At 39.0% G+C, this 17,713-nt stretch overlaps 1 non-coding gene across 1 annotated transcript; it reads right to left on the bottom strand.

Moving 5' to 3' along the window:
* Positions 1–2,059: 2,059 nt before the first annotated feature.
* Positions 2,060–2,166, bottom strand: LOC141593438 (small nucleolar RNA R71). The gene has a single exon (XR_012521520.1). It is a non-coding gene; the product is annotated as a small nucleolar RNA R71 (small nucleolar RNA).
* Positions 2,167–17,713: the final 15,547 nt, after the last annotated feature.

Genomic DNA, 17,713 nt, shown 5'->3' with positions numbered 1-17,713 from the left:
TGCCCGTCCACCCCAAGAATCCGCTCGTCCAAAAGACCCACAATCCGCCCGTCCCGTGCCCTGGACGCTCGGATTGTGTGACAGCTAATCCGTCCTCTACTTGTTCAATGAAGGATGCGCATATTTTTCAAAGACCGGCGAAAAGGAGACCGGAGTCTCTCTTGAGACCGGCGATTCCTCAAGGACTTAATCGTCATTTAAGCCCTTAGTAAACCCTAATTTATGTACCTAATCCCCACTATAAATACCCCATTAGTCTAATTAGCTAATCATGTTCTTCTTATCAATCTTTAGTATAATTTATATCAACAAAATCTCTCTTTAATCTTGTAATCAACTTTTAATCAAGTCTTAATACAAATCTCATTTCCTTAATCTCTCTTTTGTTCATCTTTTATTTTGGGTAATTGAAGATTATTTGGGTTATTATTGGGAGATTGACAACCTTCCAATCAATCATCAAGTACTTCTATTATTCTTTGCTTTATTATTGGAATCATTAGTAGGTATAATTCTCTTAATCCCTTTTTAATTATTGTTAATCATCTTCATTTATTCATCATGTTTTACTTTGTTGGTATGGTTGACAACCTTGCTAGCATGTTCAATATGATAATGAGTGAGTAGTTTCCTTAACTAGGGTTAATGGGTAATTAGGAGAAACCAACATGGGGGATGATTCATGCTTAAATTAATATATTTTCATAGTTTATTTGCTTGCTTGTTGTGATCTCAACTTAAGCACATGTTATGTTTGATGAAATGCGAGCCTATGAATCCTTGCATTTTTTACCCATCACCTATCTTTTCAATGAGACTTGTAAGACATAAACCAACTCGAGTCTCATTAGACCATGCATATAGTTGAGTAGGGAAGATTAAGTCGACTTGTAGGTGTTGTACAATCTAATCAATTCGGCTCCGGGACCCAAACTTTCCTAGGATTGTAAGATATAAACCAACTCGATCCATCACAACAATAATTGCTTGCTTATAATTTGAGAATATGTTTGTATGATCAATTCCCATGAATCTCCCATGACCCCATGATACCCTAGTGCCTTTTATCAATTGTTTACATCCCTTTTTAATCATCTTGCTTGTTTACTTTTATTGCTATTTAGTTTAGTGATCTTCTATTCAAACCCCAAATTGTGACACCCCTAGACACCGCTAGTTGCAATTGAAAATCTCATCTCAATTCCCGTCCCTTGGGATCCGACCTTTACTTGCCTCTTTACTAATTGTAGAGTTGTTTGTGGAGTTATAAATAGTGTTTTGGTCTAGTTGCTCCTAACGACAAGTACCGAAAACTAAACCTCTCAAGAGAGTCCGACCAAAAATGGCGCCGTTGTCGGGGACGGTGTTAGCTTGATTTAGATTTTCTTAAATTGTTATTAGTTTTGTCTTTCTTTGCCTTGGGGAAGTAAAGCTCCTCAAGGTTTGTTTTAATTATTTTCGAGTTGTTTGATATTTTGCATGTCTAGAAGACCACAAGGTAACTTGTTACCCTTTGATCACGAAATTGAAAGGACTTTGTCAAACAATAGAAGACTTGCTAGAAGAACTTTGAGAGGTATTGGTGAGGTTGTAGATATTCAACCAAACACTATTGAGTTCATCAACCCTTTTGCAAGAGAAGGTGAGGAGAACCCAACAAAAATCCAACACAAAATCAACCCACAATGCCTAAATTTTCATCACATTCCGTACCAACCGAGGAGAACCTACCCAATGGTACTCCCACACCACAACACTTAACCGGAAAATTTATTGCCAAATCCGCATTTATCCAATTAGTCGAAAGAAGCCAATTTGGGGGGATGCCTAGTGAAGACCCTCACTCTCACATGGAGACTTTTTGTGACTATTGTGATGCGATTTCTCAAACCGGTGTAACTCAAGACCAAATTCGATGGGTCTTATTTCCTTTTTCTCTAATTGGCACCGCAAAACAATGGTTGAAAGGCCTTGATAAGGCTACTCTCGGAATTGACTCTTGGAAGAAGTTGGCTCTCTAGCGTTCTACAAAAAGTTCTACCCACCGGAAAAGACTAACATGCTAAGAGCTCAAATTACGGGCTTTAAGCAAAGAGATGAAGAATCTTTGTATGAAGCTTGGGAGCGATTCAAGGGAATTTGTCGCTCATGTCCTCATCATGGACTTAGCGAGTGGTTCTTGGTTCAACAATTTTGGAATGGTCTTTATGAAGACTCAAGAAACATTCTCAACATGGGATCAAATGGTATGTTCACCGAAGTTGACGACAATCAAACTTGGAACAAGATTGAGGAAATGGCGGTCCATAATTCACAATATAGTAGACCTCGCAAGGCTACTAGAGGAGGAAAGCATGAAGTGGACTCCATTGCTCAATTGGGTGCTCAACTTAGTGCTCACATTGATACCATCAACTTGAAGTTTGAAAAAGCTATGGCTAGACTTGAAGAAGCCTCAAAATCACCTAAGCATCATGTCAATGCCATGACGGCATCCTCATCAATCCCAAGTGGGATATGTGAGAATTGTTGAACTTTGGGACATGAACAAAGTGAATGTAGAGGAACAAATGAACAAGTGAATACTTTTCAAGCATACAAAACTGGTACCCCTTATTCCAATTATTACAATGAAAACACCAAATTCCACCCAAATCTCTCATACAAAAGCAAAAATGTTCAAAACCCTCAACCAACATACACCCCACCTCCCATGACAAACCAAAATCAAAGACCCTTTTACAACCAAAACCATGGTTACCAAAATCAAACTCCATACAATCAACAAAATGACCAAGGTTTTGATGTTCAAAAAGCTGTCCTCCAAATGCAAAAGAATCAACAAGAGTTTTTCACTCAAATGCAAAAGGATAGTCAAGCAAAGGAAATCACCATCAACAACATCCTAGCCCACACCAAAATGTTGGAAACCCAATTGACTCAACTAGCATCTTCAAGCTCACAAAGACAAAAGGGGCAATTACCACCTCAAAGTAATCCCCCAAGACATGAAACGGTTAGTGCCATTCACTTGAGAAGTGGTACGAGATATGAAGCACCGAAGAAGCAAGTTGAGGATGAAGTTGTGGAAGCTAGTGACAAAGAAGAAGTTGTGCAAAACTCCAAGGATGGAGAACCATCAAAAGAAGAAGTTTCAAAGAAAAATGAAGACAAGGCCAAGGAGAAGGAGCCCATTGTCATTAGACTTCCTTTTCCAAGTCGTCAAGCCAAGCCCAAATTTGATGACCAACTTGGAAAATGTATGTAGATTGTGAAGAATTTGGAAGTCTCGATTCCTTTCACGGAATTAATCAATCACGTGCCGGCCTATGCAAAGTACATGAAAGACATCCTTACGAAGAAGAAGTCGATCCGGAAGATTGAGACTATCGCCTTCACTAAGGTGAGTAGTGCAATCCGTCAAGGGAGTTCACCTCCAAAAATCAAAGATCCGGGAAGCTTCTCAATACCGTGTACCATTGGCGACACCACGATCAACAAAGCCTTATGTGATCTAGGGGCTAGTGTGAGTGTTATGCCGTATTCGGTGAGTAAAAGGTTAGGGATGGGAGAGCTTAAATGCACCAATATCACACTCAAAATGGCCGATAGATCGACGAAGACACCATTAGGGATATGGGAAGATGTTCCCGTAAGAGTTGGGAAATTTTTCATCCCGGTGGACTTTGTCATTGTTGACATGGAAGAAGACTCCAATATTCTAATCATTCTAGGTAGACCTTTCGTGCACACCGCGGGTGCAGTGATAGATTTAAAGCATGGAGAGCTCACTCTAGAAGTGGGAGATGAGAGCATAACTTTCAATCTTGACAAGACCATGAGAGCTCCCCGTTTGCATGAACCATGTTTTATGGTTGATCATTATAGCCGGAAGGATGATAGGAAGAAGTCGGAATTCCAATGGAAGAATAAAGTTGATGATGCTCCATCAAAAGAGCAAGGGAATTATGACAAAGAGAGCTTGAAAAGCTCACCCATGACAAGTGAAGAAGATGGCCTTGTTGGCCAAAACAAGAAAGTGGGAGAGTTGTCTCTATCAACTCAAGAGATCTTTAGTGACCAAGTAAATGAAGTTTGCGGTCTTTGGGACGATGAGTTTGAAGGGATTTTCAACCCCTACATTGGTAATGCTATCGATCAAGACCAACACGAAGGACAACAAGTGCAAAGATCTATTGAGGATCTTTATCATGACAATGAACAAGCTTTTGACTACTTCTTCAAGGTGTTGAGTAACATCAACAACACCTTGGACATGCCCCCATGACATCTCACTAAGGATGAGAGTTTGGTGAAGTCCTCTCCAAACCACCATCTGTAAATATTTCTAACTCCCTAACTTGCATTTTAATTCTTACATTGCATGTTTGTCATTTTCGGATTTTTGTGCCTCGATCAAGATATTTATCATTTTTGAGAGAAGTGAGGGAGGGACTAATGATTTTATTTATGTGTAGTGCTTCAACTTAGTGTGGGGATAGCGATTGCCTAGGCTACTCATGCCTTCGTGGTGCCCCTACAATGAAGAACACGGGATTTGAAGAATGAAAATGACACGGGATATGCAAGTGCACGGATGGAACTGAATCCGGTTAGACCGGGTGGAATCCGAGCGTTCTTATGGGTAATCCGCTCGTCTTATGGGAATCCGAGCGTCTGTGGAAGAATCCGTCCGTCCAAATGAGCTGCAAAATTGAAAATTTTGGTCTGTATGATAATCCGAGCGTCCAAGCTGAGAAGACGCTCGTCTGAAAGAATCCGCTCGTCTTTTCAAGAAGACTCTCGTCTTTTTGCCAGTGCGGATTAAGAAAATTCGCTGTAACAGAATCCGCTCGTCTTTAAGGGAATACGCTCGTCTTGTATTGCAGAATCCGCTTGTCTTCACTGAAAGACGCTCGTCTTTAGGCGAGATTTCCTGAAGCCAAATTGAGCAGAATCCGAGCATCCCGAAGGGAATCCGCTCGTCTTCCCCCTGCAGTTTTGAAAATTTCGGGTGTTTTAATACCCCTTCCCACATTAATTTCATTCATTCATACATTCAAACACTACCCAAAAACCCCAAAACCCTCATCCTCTCCATCACCAAAAACAAGATTTCCTCAACCAAATTCAACAAAATCAAATTCAAACTTCCTTACAACAACAATTAATCACTCCTTTTACAACAATAATCAATCCAAGCACCAAAATATTCAACCTTTGAGTCGATTTTTGAAATACAAAGACAAATCCTTTCATCTTAAAATCGATTTGGGTATAATTAGAAATTGAATATTTTCAACCTTTTCTTGGTGTAATCAACAATGGCAAGAACAAAAGGAGCAACAAAGGCACTCAAGGCAAAGGCACTCTCAAAAAGGCAACAATGCCTTCAAGCAAAGAAAGCTTCAATGGCTATGGTGGTTGCTAATACAAACTTGGAAGTTCAACAACAACAAAATCCTCCCTTGGAAGCAACAACATCAACAACCCCGGAAATTGCTCAATTATCAAACTATCCGGAGGTAATTTTCATTTCTAACTCCCATAGGGATACATTTGCCAAGTATGCTAAGAAAGCCATTATACCCACCAAATTCATATGTGAAGATGCCTTGAACAAATTGGGTGTCCTTGAACAAACAAAAGCCTTCTTTGAAGCCATGGGGTTGGGAAAATTATTTACTACAAGAGAATTGACATACCCCTCCCTTACATTGGAATTCTTAAGTTCATTTGACTAAGGTAGAGACTAGAACATACATCGAGTTTTGCCTTGCCAATGTGAATAGGCGCATCACCTTTGATGTTTTGAGTAAAGTATTAGGCCTTAGTGATACACCTTATTATCATAAGATGCCCTAAAAATATGACCCCGCTCCTCTTTGGGAGGCAATTTCCGGGAAGAAATTTGTGAGCTTTCATGCTTGTCGTGCTCTATTAGTCCACCATCCGGGCATTAGAGTGTGGCACAAGGTCATCGAGAATACTATAATAGCAAGAAAAGACACTAACCACTTTACAAAGCTCGATTGTGTTCTACTTGAGTCGGCCTTAAATGTCGGAAGGGAATTCACTAAGCCCTACAATGCTCTAAGGCTTTTGGTGGAAAGATGGCTCAATATTGATTGTGGAAAGAAAGGCTCCACTTTTATCGTAAATGGAGGTCTAGTTACTCTCTTGGCCAAGCACTTTGACGCAAATTTCAACAAGGATAACACCTATGTGACGATCAAAGGGGGTCATCTCATTGACATGGATGCCATGATTAACAAGTATAAGTGGGTCAAGCATAATTCTCTTGACACCAACTATGGGTGGCTAACCAATGATGCTAGATCTTTCACTTTGCCTTCCAATATTTGCCGCTTGAGTGTCCATTGAACAAACTACCTTCTTCCACTCTCAAAGGAAGTCGAGTACATCATCCGTCAACAAAGGGGCGAGATTGAAGAGCCCTCCTCCTCCATTGTCACACCACCCTATCCATTCAAATATTAAGAGTTCAAACCCGAAGATGTTGAAGTGGGCAATGACTACATGACTCTCCTCATGAGAGAGATGCACAAACAAGCTTATAGTGATCGAGTAGATGCATACTTGGCCCAATATCCACCCATCCTTAATTTAGCTAGGCAAGGACTACTTGATCTTTCATGTCCTTTGCCTAGTTGGGCGGATAGGGAAGTCTTCTTTCCAAGCACATCTAGGGGTGAAAGACCGGGTGAAGATGAGAATGTCGATGATGAGGGCGTTGATGATGAGGGCGTTGATGAAGAGGTAGATGAAGAAGAAGAGGCTAATGAAGATGATGAAGGAAGTGAGCAAGGAAGTGAAGAGGGGAGTGGAGATGAGTCCGCTTCTATGGAGGAAAATGATGACAATGATGATTTGATGGAGGACTAGCAAACTTTGGAGGCTCCTACCCTCTTGAGGTTTGTCTACTTCTTTCTTTGTTTTCTTTATTTTATCTTGATCATAGTTTGGAGAGTCCTAGCAACATAGAGGACTAACACCTCGGCTCCATTAAGGTGTTCTTTTTATTGTTCCCATTTGAAAAATCCAAAATGACAATATATTGTTTCATGCATCGTATCTTGTGTGCATGAACTACCCCAAAATTTAAGACATTAGAAATAATGTCTATTTTGGTTTGGGGAAGTACATGCATACGCAACAGGAGGTAATCTAAATTACGCTCTCCGTCATAAACAAAAACCCATGCATCATGTAGTGTAGCTTAGTAAAGCTTGCATTTAGTATAGAATTCATGCATCATACTTGCATAATTTCCTATCATATTGGCCATTGAGGACAATACCCATATTAGTGTGGGGATGGGAAATTCTAACTTAACTTTTATTCAAAAAATCCAAAAATATCAAAAATTTCGAAAAAATCAAAAAATTAAAAAATTGAAAAACCAAAAACAAGTTCATTTCCTTTGTAGTGTAGTCTTGTAAATATTGTTGTATATATTGTGTTTGTTCTATCCTTGTTCACATTGATCGATTACGCCACATCCGAGACATGAGGATATTGAAGACCGCATGGTATGCTCTTTCCAATCTCCTTTTTCCTCTCTATGTTAATGGCTATGTGGCTTTATTTTGATTGATGCGGTATAAACAATGTGAATCTAGGACTTGCATTTAGATTATTTGGCATACTAGTTGGTAGAATCATATGCCTTGGGATGTATAAATGTTAGTTGCATCATGGCATGTAGTTGCATGTTAGAAAAAATTTTGTGAAACCGTCTATTTGGGAAGCTTGACAAGTGTATATAGGCCCTAGTAGATGCTTTTTCTTCTTAAGACTTTGCTTGTTAGAATACTTGTAAAACACCCTAGGATGTGTCATGCTAGTATCCTTTGACCCATGGATTAAGGCCTAGTCAAGAGTATCTTGTGGTGTGATAACTCCTGGGCTACCGTTTATTCCAAGGTGACCCTTGAAACCATGCAACCATCATCTATCCATGTTCTACCACTCATTTTTGTCATCAAAGGGAATGGGCACAAAAAGAAGTTGTTCAAAAATTTGAGTTCAAGCAATGAAAAGTGAAAGAAAGTTTGCAAAAATGCATCAAATGTAAAGAGGAGAAAAAATAGACTCCTAAAGCTTCAAATATAAGGCACCCTCACTACATATGGGGTGACATTGAAAATGTTCAAAAAGAAATGCAAAGAAAAGTTGAAAAGTTGTCAAGTGTTGAATTGCCAAAAATCAAAAGAAATGGCAAAAGAAAGTGTTCTCAAATGTTATATGCCACAAGAAATTGGGGGGAAAAACAACAAAGCAAACTCCCAAATAAAACTCAAATATTATCGATCCCTTTATCCATCGTATCCATTTTTGTGCATGGTAGAGAGGGGACTACCCTTCTTCTTGTCTAGGCAAGAGGGGGAATTCCGCGATCCTCCAGTGTTTCTAACACCATAGGGAGTCTACTCTTGACAAAAGCATTTAACGATTGAGGACAAAGGTACTCTAGCTTGACACAACTTGGAGGTGATTTATTGGTATCCTTCTAGGCTTAGTAGTTTGAAGAAATTGCATCTATGAAGGAGTGTGTACCCTTGAATTGCTTCCTTTGTAGATAATTTCCGCCACTTAGATGAGGAAAGTGGCTATTCTTTTGTAGATGCATCCATTACTTGATTTTGTGTGCTTTAATGATTGGATGTGTCGCCATTTTGACAAGACCCACCTTGCCTTGCAAGAAGGCATCCTACCTCATGGTTGTCTTGTTGTGAGTTGAAGGGGCGGAGTGAGACTCGCTAATTGTCTCATATCAGCTATGCTATTAGGTTAGTTTAAATAACGGTCCTAGTCTTTGTCACCTCTTTACTCGGGACGAGCAAAGGTTCGGTTTGGGGATATTTGATGTGACCATAATTTGAGCATATTTAGTCCCCGAATTAGCCTTGTTCCCATGCTTTTTAGTGCATATTTGGGTCATTTATTATCTTTAGTCCTTTGTTTTGCATATTCTTTGAGGTTTTGTTTCCTTGGTAGGAAAGGAGTGCAAACCTTGCTTTTTCATGGCAAAATGGAGCTAAATTGAATGAATTCAATGACCAAGCATCAAAGAGAAGACAAGACTAGAAGGCCTTTGTACATATTATAGTAGTTGGGCAATGATGAGAAAAGATCCTTGCATCTCCGAGGAAATCCTCAAGGATTGTATGAAGAGAAAGGAAGAAAAGAAGAAAGGAGGAAGCTGATCTACAATCCGAGCGGATTGCCCACAATCCGCCCGTCCAAGACAAGCAATCCGAGCGTCTTCCTCAGCTGGACGCTCGTCCAAAACCACCACAATCCGCCCGTCCACCCCAAGAATCCGCTCGTCCAAAAGACCCACAATTCTCCCGTCCCGTGCCCTGGACGCTCGGATTGTGTGACAGCTAATCCGTCTTCTACTTGTTCAATGAAGGATGCGCATATTTTTCAAAGACCGGCGAAAAGGAGACCGGAGTCTCTCTTGAGACCGGCGATTCCTCAAGGACTTAATCGTCATTTAAGCCCTTAGTAAACCCTAATTTATGTACCTAATCCCCACTATAAATACCCTATTAGTCTAATTAGCTAATCATGTACTTCTTATCAATCTTTAGTATAGTTTATATCAACAAAATCTCTCTTTAATCTTGTAATCAAATTTTAATCAAGTCTTAATACAAATCTCATTTCCTTAATCTCTCTTTTGTTCATCTTTTATTTTGGGTAATTGAAGATTATTTGGGTTATTATTGGGAGATTGACAACCTTCCAATCAATCATCAAGTACTTCTATTATTCTTTGCTTTATTATTGGAATCATTAGTAGGTATAATTCTCTTAATCCCTTTTTAATTATTGTTAATCATCTTCATTTATTCATCATGTTTTACTTTGTTGGTATGATTGACAACCTTGCTAGCATGTTCAACATGATAATGAGTGAGTAATTTCCTTAACTAGGGTTAATGGGTAATTAGGGGAAACCAACATGGGGGATGATTCATGCTTAAATTAATATGTTTTCATAGTTTATTTGTTTGCTTGTTGTGATCTCAACTTATGCACATGTTATGTTTGATGAAATGCGAGCCTATGAATCCTTGCATTTTTTACCCATCACCTATCTTTTCAATGAGACTTGTAAGACATAAACCAACTCGAGTCTCATTAGACCATGCACATAGTTAAGTAGGGAAGATTAAGTCGACTTGCAGGTGTTGTACAATCTAATCGATTCGGCTCCGGGACCCAAACTTTCCTAGGATTGTAAGATATAAGGCAACTCGATCCATCACAACAATAATTGCTTGCTTATAATTTGAGAATATATTTGTATGATCAATTCCCATGAATCCCCTATGACCCCATGACACCCTAGTGCCTTTTATCAATTGTTTACATCCCTTTTTAATCATCTTGCTTGTTTACTTTTATTGTTATTTAGTTTAGTGATCTTCTGTTGAAACCCCAAATTGTGACACCCCTAGACACCGCTAGTTGCAATTGAAAATCTCATCTCAATTCCCGTCCCTTGGGATCCGACCTTTACTTGCCTCTTTACTAATTGTAGAGTTGTTTGTGGAGTTATAAATAGTGTTTTGGTCTAGGTGCTCCTAACGACAAGTACCGAAAACTAAACCTCTCAAGAGAGTCCGACCAAACATGTGCTAAATGCAAAGGAATTGGACACAAAGGTACTGATTGCAGGAACAAGGTCAAGGATGCACTTAAAGTGTGGAGGAAGAAAGCCTCACATATGGTTCTGAGTATGCCTGTGACAGGGGGTCATAGAGAGATCCCTGTACCTCCTTCCCCTGCAAAGGCTGTGAGCAGAATTAGTAGGCATGTGGTGCCTGTTGACACTGCCAAGAAACAGAGTGATGGTTCAGAGACTGACAGAACAGTGGATTCACCTGCTAAAGAGAAAAAGAATGTTCTTGAGATGAGTGTCACACCAGCTGAGATGACTACTCAATCTCTTAGTCAACCTGTTCAGAATGTGAGTCAGGAAGATGTGGTGCCTGGAAGTGGACCTAATGCTCTAAGTGATAATGGATAGTATTGGGTACTGGAACGTTAGAGGTATGAATAAGTTGAATAAATAGTTAGAAATTAGAAGATTTCTTCAGTTGAATAATATTAGTTTATTTGGTATCTTGGAAACTAGGATTAAAAATAAAAATTGGGTAAATGTAAGGAGTAATATTTGGAATAATTGGGCCATCTGTACTAACAATTCTTGCCATTCTGGAGGTAGGATTGGGTTGTATGGAATCCGTCTGTGTATCAGGTTGATATTAAAAACATGAGTGATCAAACTATCCATTTGAAGGTCACTACTAGAGGGAATCTGAAACAATTCTGGGTTACCTTTGTGTATGGCTTCAATAAGATAGCTGAGAGGAGGGCCTTGTGGAGGGATCTTAGAAACTATAGCTGTTTGGTGGATGATGCTTGGGTTATTGGAGGTGACTTCAATAATGTCCTCTTCTCTAATGAGCGGTTGGGTTCTAAAATCACTCAAGCTGAGGTTAAGCCTTTCTTGGATTGCACTCATGACTGTAAGATCACTGATATGAAAGCTGTGGGATCCTTTTTTACTTGGAACAATAAGCAAGAGGTGGCCACTAGAGTTTACAGCAGGATTGACAGGACTCTGATAAATGATGAGTGGTTAGAAGCTTTCCCTGATGCGTATGCCCATTTTATGACTGAAGGGACATTTGATCACTGTCCTTGTGTAATTCATCTTGATGGCACACCTAGGAGAAAAGGGGCTGCATTTAAATATTATAATATGTGGGCTATAGCTCCAACTTTTCAGGAGATTATTGAGAAGAGTTGGAGTTCACCAGTGATGGGGACCCATATGTTTAGAGTAGCTACCAAGTTAAAAAGATTAAAAGGTGATCTGAAAATGTTGAATAAGGAGTTGTTTAATGATGTTGAGAATAATTCTAGTATGCTTTTGATGGCCCTTAATGATATACAGAAGAAGCTGAGACAATCACCCCTTGATCCTGATCTTGTTGCTGCTGAGATAGCTATTCAGAAGGATTATAGCTTAATGGATAAAGCTAGACAATCTTTCCTAGCTCAGAAGGCTAAGGTGCAATGGGAGAATGAGGGTGATGATAAGACTTCTTACTTCCATTCTGCTATCAAAAAAAGAAGAAGTTTTAATAGAGTGATCCAAATATATGACAAGGATGGGCGGATTTGTAACACCAGAGAAGAAATCAATGATGCTTTTGAAGTTTATTTTAAGAGTATCTTGGGAGCTCAGTCTACTGTTACACCTGTCCATATCCAGACTGTTAGGAATGGGAAAATCCTTAATGAGGAGCATCACTCTATTCTGTCTAAGCCAGTAACTGGGGATGAAGTGAAACTGGCTATTTTTTCCATTCCAGGTACCAAGGCTCCTGGGCCTGATGGATATAATAGTCAGTTTTATAAGGATGCTTGGCCATACATTGGGGATGAGATAACTGCAGCTGTACTTGATTTCTTCAATAGTGGAAAGATGCTCAAACAGATCAACAATACTGTGGTGTCTCTTATCCCAAAAGTGGAACTGCCTACCTCTGTCACTCAATTTCGCCCCATATCCTGTTGCAATGTCATCTACAAAGCAATATCTAAAATCCTTTGTACCACAATGGGGGAAGTTCTACCTGAGGTGATTAGCCAAAATCAGAGTGCATTCATAAGAGGCAGAGATATTGTTGAAAATATTCTAATTTGTCAGGATTTAACAAAATTGTATAATAAGGCATCTTCCTCTCCAAGGGTTATCATGAAGATGGACCTCCAAAAAGCTTATGATTCCCTGGAATGGAGCTTCCTTGAGGAGATGTTAATAGCTCTAAATTTCCCTAGCATTTTTATCAAGCTGATTATGGAATGTGTTACTACATCTCACTACTCTTTGTCCCTTAATGGAGAGGTGTTTGGTTTTTTTAAGGGGCAGAGAGGATTAAGACAAGGGGATCCCTTGTCTCCTCTACTCTTTACTGTGGGCATGGAGTACCTTACTAGGGTCTTGAATGTGGTTCAGGAGTATGAGGAGTTTAAGTACCACCCTCTTTGCAGGAACATCAAGCTGACTCATCTGTGCTTTGCAGATGATCTGCTAATGTTTTGCAGAGGAGATAAAAACTCAATGATACTTCTGCTAAGGGCCTTTGCTACATTTTCAGCAGCCATCAGACAGAGACTGTTAACGAAAGATAGACTTTGTATGATGATAGGATGTTCAGAGGATTGGTGTGATCTTTGTGGGACTGCCAAGGAGGATCATGCTCATTTGTTCTTCCAATGGCCATACAGTCACAGGTGTATCCAGTTAATTTCAGATTGGTGTGAGGTTCAATTGCCCACAACAAACTTGGTTGATTGGTGGAGTAATCAGTCTTTTGGTTCACAGGAGAAGAAGGACATTGTAGCTGCTATTATTGTTGCTGCAATTTATCAGCTCTGGTGGATGCGAAATCACTGCAGGCTAGAGAAGAAAATATTTAGGCCTGAGTATGTATTACATAGAGTTAAAGAAGTGGTTAGGAAACGTTGTATTAGTCAGTGTAGGGATAATATCTCTATAGCTGGGATAATAGCCTGAGTATGTTGGTCTCGTTGGATATTAGCTTGAATGTAAGCGTATCTAGCACAAAATTGTAAGCGATGATGTAATTTTGCCCGTTGATGATATAATACTTCCTTACATTTTACAAAAAAAAAAAAAAAGATCGTCACATATATAAAAGAATGCGTTAAGACTCAAAACATACGTGTGCACATACCCACGACTCAAAACAAATGTAAGAACATAGCCACCGACTCAAAACAAATGTAAGAACACAGCCACTGACTCATAATTACCGCCCACTGAGGTACTCGATCGAGTACATAGCATACTAGGTCGAGTACAGGGTACTCGGTCGAGTAATAGGACTACTCGGCTGAGTACACGACTCCAGAAGCTGAACAGAATTATCACAGAAAGATTACTCGGCCGAATATGGAATACTCGGTCGAGTATGAAAGATACTCGGTCGAGTATCGGCACAGTTCTCAGCACCTTCCAGTTTTCGTAAAATAGTCATATCTCACTCGTTACTTAGTCAATCTGGGTGTGTGACCTATCGTTAGAATCGTAAGAAGACAAGCTATCACCTACAATTGGAATTACATCAATATCATTTCTAGAACTCGACTTATGACAGTTTTAAAACAACCATTCCGTAAATGATCTTCATACGAATCAAATTTTCTAAACAAAACAACTTGAACATGAATAAAGCAAACAATAACAACTCAATACTTCTAAAAACCAGTACATAGGTGAACTTTCATCATATCCACACGTGCATTAAACACAACATAAACTTACGATAACATACTTAAGCATGCAATTCTATATACTATGCATCGCTACCCAAAGTTAAGCATATTACGTCATAAATCTGAAAGCCACATAGTAAACCCGTAACATGCCAATACTTTTCATGCCAAAACCGTTTCAACTGACTTCACACATCAATTCCATCATGCCTTTCTACCACTTCCACAATGTCCTTCATAGATTTTCACACATTACACCTTCTACCACATGTTCCAAGCATTCACTTTCGACACACCACACGCATGAATCAAATAAACACACAACACAGTTCCCCCCCGTGACCGGCTTGAGTTTGTCAGGGCTATAGTGCGACTCTGGGGCGTCTCCCAAGTCCTTGCGGTAGCTCCAGACAACTCTCCGCGGGTTCATTTTATTTAGACTCCCTTAATTCATTGGGTTCATTTGTTTTAGGTGCCGGAATCGTCGGCTCTGATACCACTTTGTAACACCTTCTCATACCAAGGTACCTTACCAAGGACTACCCTAGCATGAAAGGTTGTTACCATATCGGTTTCCCAAGGTTAGTATATCAAAGTTACGAATTCCAAACAACCTTTATTAACGTATAAAGAGTTAGCGATTACATGTTTCCAAAACCAAACCAAACTATAACTGTGAAATGTCTAATAATTACAAAGAATGCAAGCTAAGTCTCTTGACGGCGGAAGATAGACTCGAATGATGACTCCCCATGACTGTCCTATAGCTAAACATCTGCATTACCTGTCACAATCTGCTCACCGTCCCCGAATGGATCACCGCAGGTTTTACAAAAAAACAACGGGGTCAGTACTGCTCAATCAAAATAGGACAAGTGCACAAAGTTACCAGCTGATCATTCTCCAACCCCAGTCTCCCAATCTCACACAGTAACCGACTACACACCAAAGTGTGTAGCCCTGCCAGACAGCACATCGCAACAGGTAGCCCTCGCCGCCAGTGGGGGACCACAGCCAATCCCCACCTAAATCCCGCTCATCAACGAGCGATAACCCTGTCCCTTAATGTGCACATCCCCTCCCGTGACGGGTTCCACGGAGGGCGAACTAGGGCGTGAAGCCACTCCCGCAAGTGACTCCACCACAACCATCACAACACAATCACAATCACAATCATCACTGCATCACATCCACCATCACAACACCGACACTCCGATGATAGCAGATAACAACAATTACAATGCAACCACATCTTAAATCAACAAACAGAGACTGAGTAGGGAAACCCTACCTTTTCGAAATCTGCTTACGCTGTAATCAACCATCCAATTGCATAACAAATACCACATCGTCACCTACAACAACAATCACATAATTCCAATTACCACATGCCAAAACCCTTTTTCCCCAAATCACAAATTAGGGCAAAACCCTAAAAGACAAATTAATGGAACTTACGAAATTAGAGGCTTACCGACAAAGAATTAAAGGATTGAAAGTGATTGCTATGATTTCCACACACACAGAGAGGAGAGATTCGGAGTGATTAGAGCGTCGCACGATTATTTGGGTTTTGTAATTTGTGTTTAGAAACTGCTTAACAAAATATATAACGCTCTAATTACTTCCGAATCAAACCGCTGAAATATTACTCGCCAGACCGGATACTCGGTCGAGTATAGAGTATACTCGGCCGAGTATCCTCTACTCGGTCGAGTATTCATTATACTCGGCCGAGTGTTCCTCGGCAGTAGCCAAACAGACTACACGACACACACTACTCAACCGAGTAGGAAATACTCGGTCGAGTACCAGCCTATAAAATCCGTAGTATTACAGTAACCATCATTCAAAACATATATGACCTCTTTATTACTCCAAGTCCAAATAACATCTAACAAATACTTCAATTCCATATTACTAATCACCACAACATCTCGCTTTGACCGAAGCTCAAAATAGATAATTTGTTGGACCATATAAATATATGATTAAGTTTTGATAATGACAAGTGTGTGCTTCGTTTTATATATGCTCTTGCTCGTAATCGTTTGTTTAGTCTTTGTTAGATTTACTTAGGTTTACAAGTTTAGCAAGCAATGTTATAGCATCCTTGGCTATAACATTGAAGATTTGTGAAGCATCGTTCAAGTGATGTTATAGTAACTTGAGCTATAACATTGAAGATTCTTAAAGCGTCATAGTAATTGTAACAAGTTTTAAGGATGATGATCACTCAAGCAAACGGCTCGATCAAGTCTTTAACAAGCTCAAGATGAAGAGCTTATGATCAAGATAAAGAGATGATTCTACTACTGAAGATCTCCAGGAAGATTAGCTAGTATAGGTCATCATTCGATAACGGTAATTTTAGAAGTAATCTTGACAAGTAATGTTATAGCTGTTTTAGTTATAACTTTACTAGTTGAACTCAAAGTTATAGGTGATTCTACTATAACTTTGAGCTGCAATATAAAGAACACGATTTTAATGTTTTTAAAATATATTTTTCAAAGCTTAAATAATAAAATCTTTAAAGAAAAGTATGTTTATAGTAGAGTGAGATTTGGGACATGATTAGATCAAATGAGTTTGAGATTATCCTATTGATTAGTAAAACAACTTATGAGTTGTCATGCTATCTAGGGTTTTCCTTTAATTCATATCTAAACCCTAATTATCGAGCCTAATATCTTAGCTAGGGTTTCGGTTTGGGTGGCCGGCCTATGAGCCGTTTTGTCCTCCTTATTCGAATACTCTTTGTGCAAGTTAGGGTTTGGAATAAATCTTAGTGTTAATATTTGGTTAAGATATTTTATCTTCATATATTATTTGATTTATTCTTTTCCATTATATAAAGATATTATTAGGTTAAAATTAGATCTCCTACTTACTATATACTTCACACGTGATCTATATAGTATCTAGGGTTTTATGGTAAAAATCTTAAATAAATATTTGTTAGAGATATTTTATCTCCTTATATTTATTTTGTATCTTTTATCTAAAATAGTGTTGGATTAAAATAGGAAAAAGATAGATCTTATTCCTTTCATAATCTACACGAGATCTAGGGTTTAGGTAAAAATCTTAGATAAAATATTTGTTAAATATATTTTATCTCCTTATATTTATTCCATATCTTTTGGTAAGATATTATTAGAATAAATAAATGGATTAAGATCTTTTTCTTACTTGGATAAGAACTAAAGTAGATCAAAATAATATTTGTTAAAGATTTCTTATCTCCTTATATTATTTTTATTCCTTCTTACTTTCCGAGATTAAGGAAGATTTGACCTAATCTCTTTCTTGCCTCTCACGACACACACACGGCATCTACGGTTTTCTTCCTAAATCTAGA

This window comes from Silene latifolia, chromosome 7 (genome assembly GCF_048544455.1).
Source record: "Silene latifolia isolate original U9 population chromosome 7, ASM4854445v1, whole genome shotgun sequence".
NCBI lineage: Eukaryota > Viridiplantae > Streptophyta > Magnoliopsida > Caryophyllales > Caryophyllaceae > Silene > Silene latifolia.
Note: the sequence above shows the minus strand (reverse complement) of the source record. Positions and strands in the feature narration are given on the sequence as shown.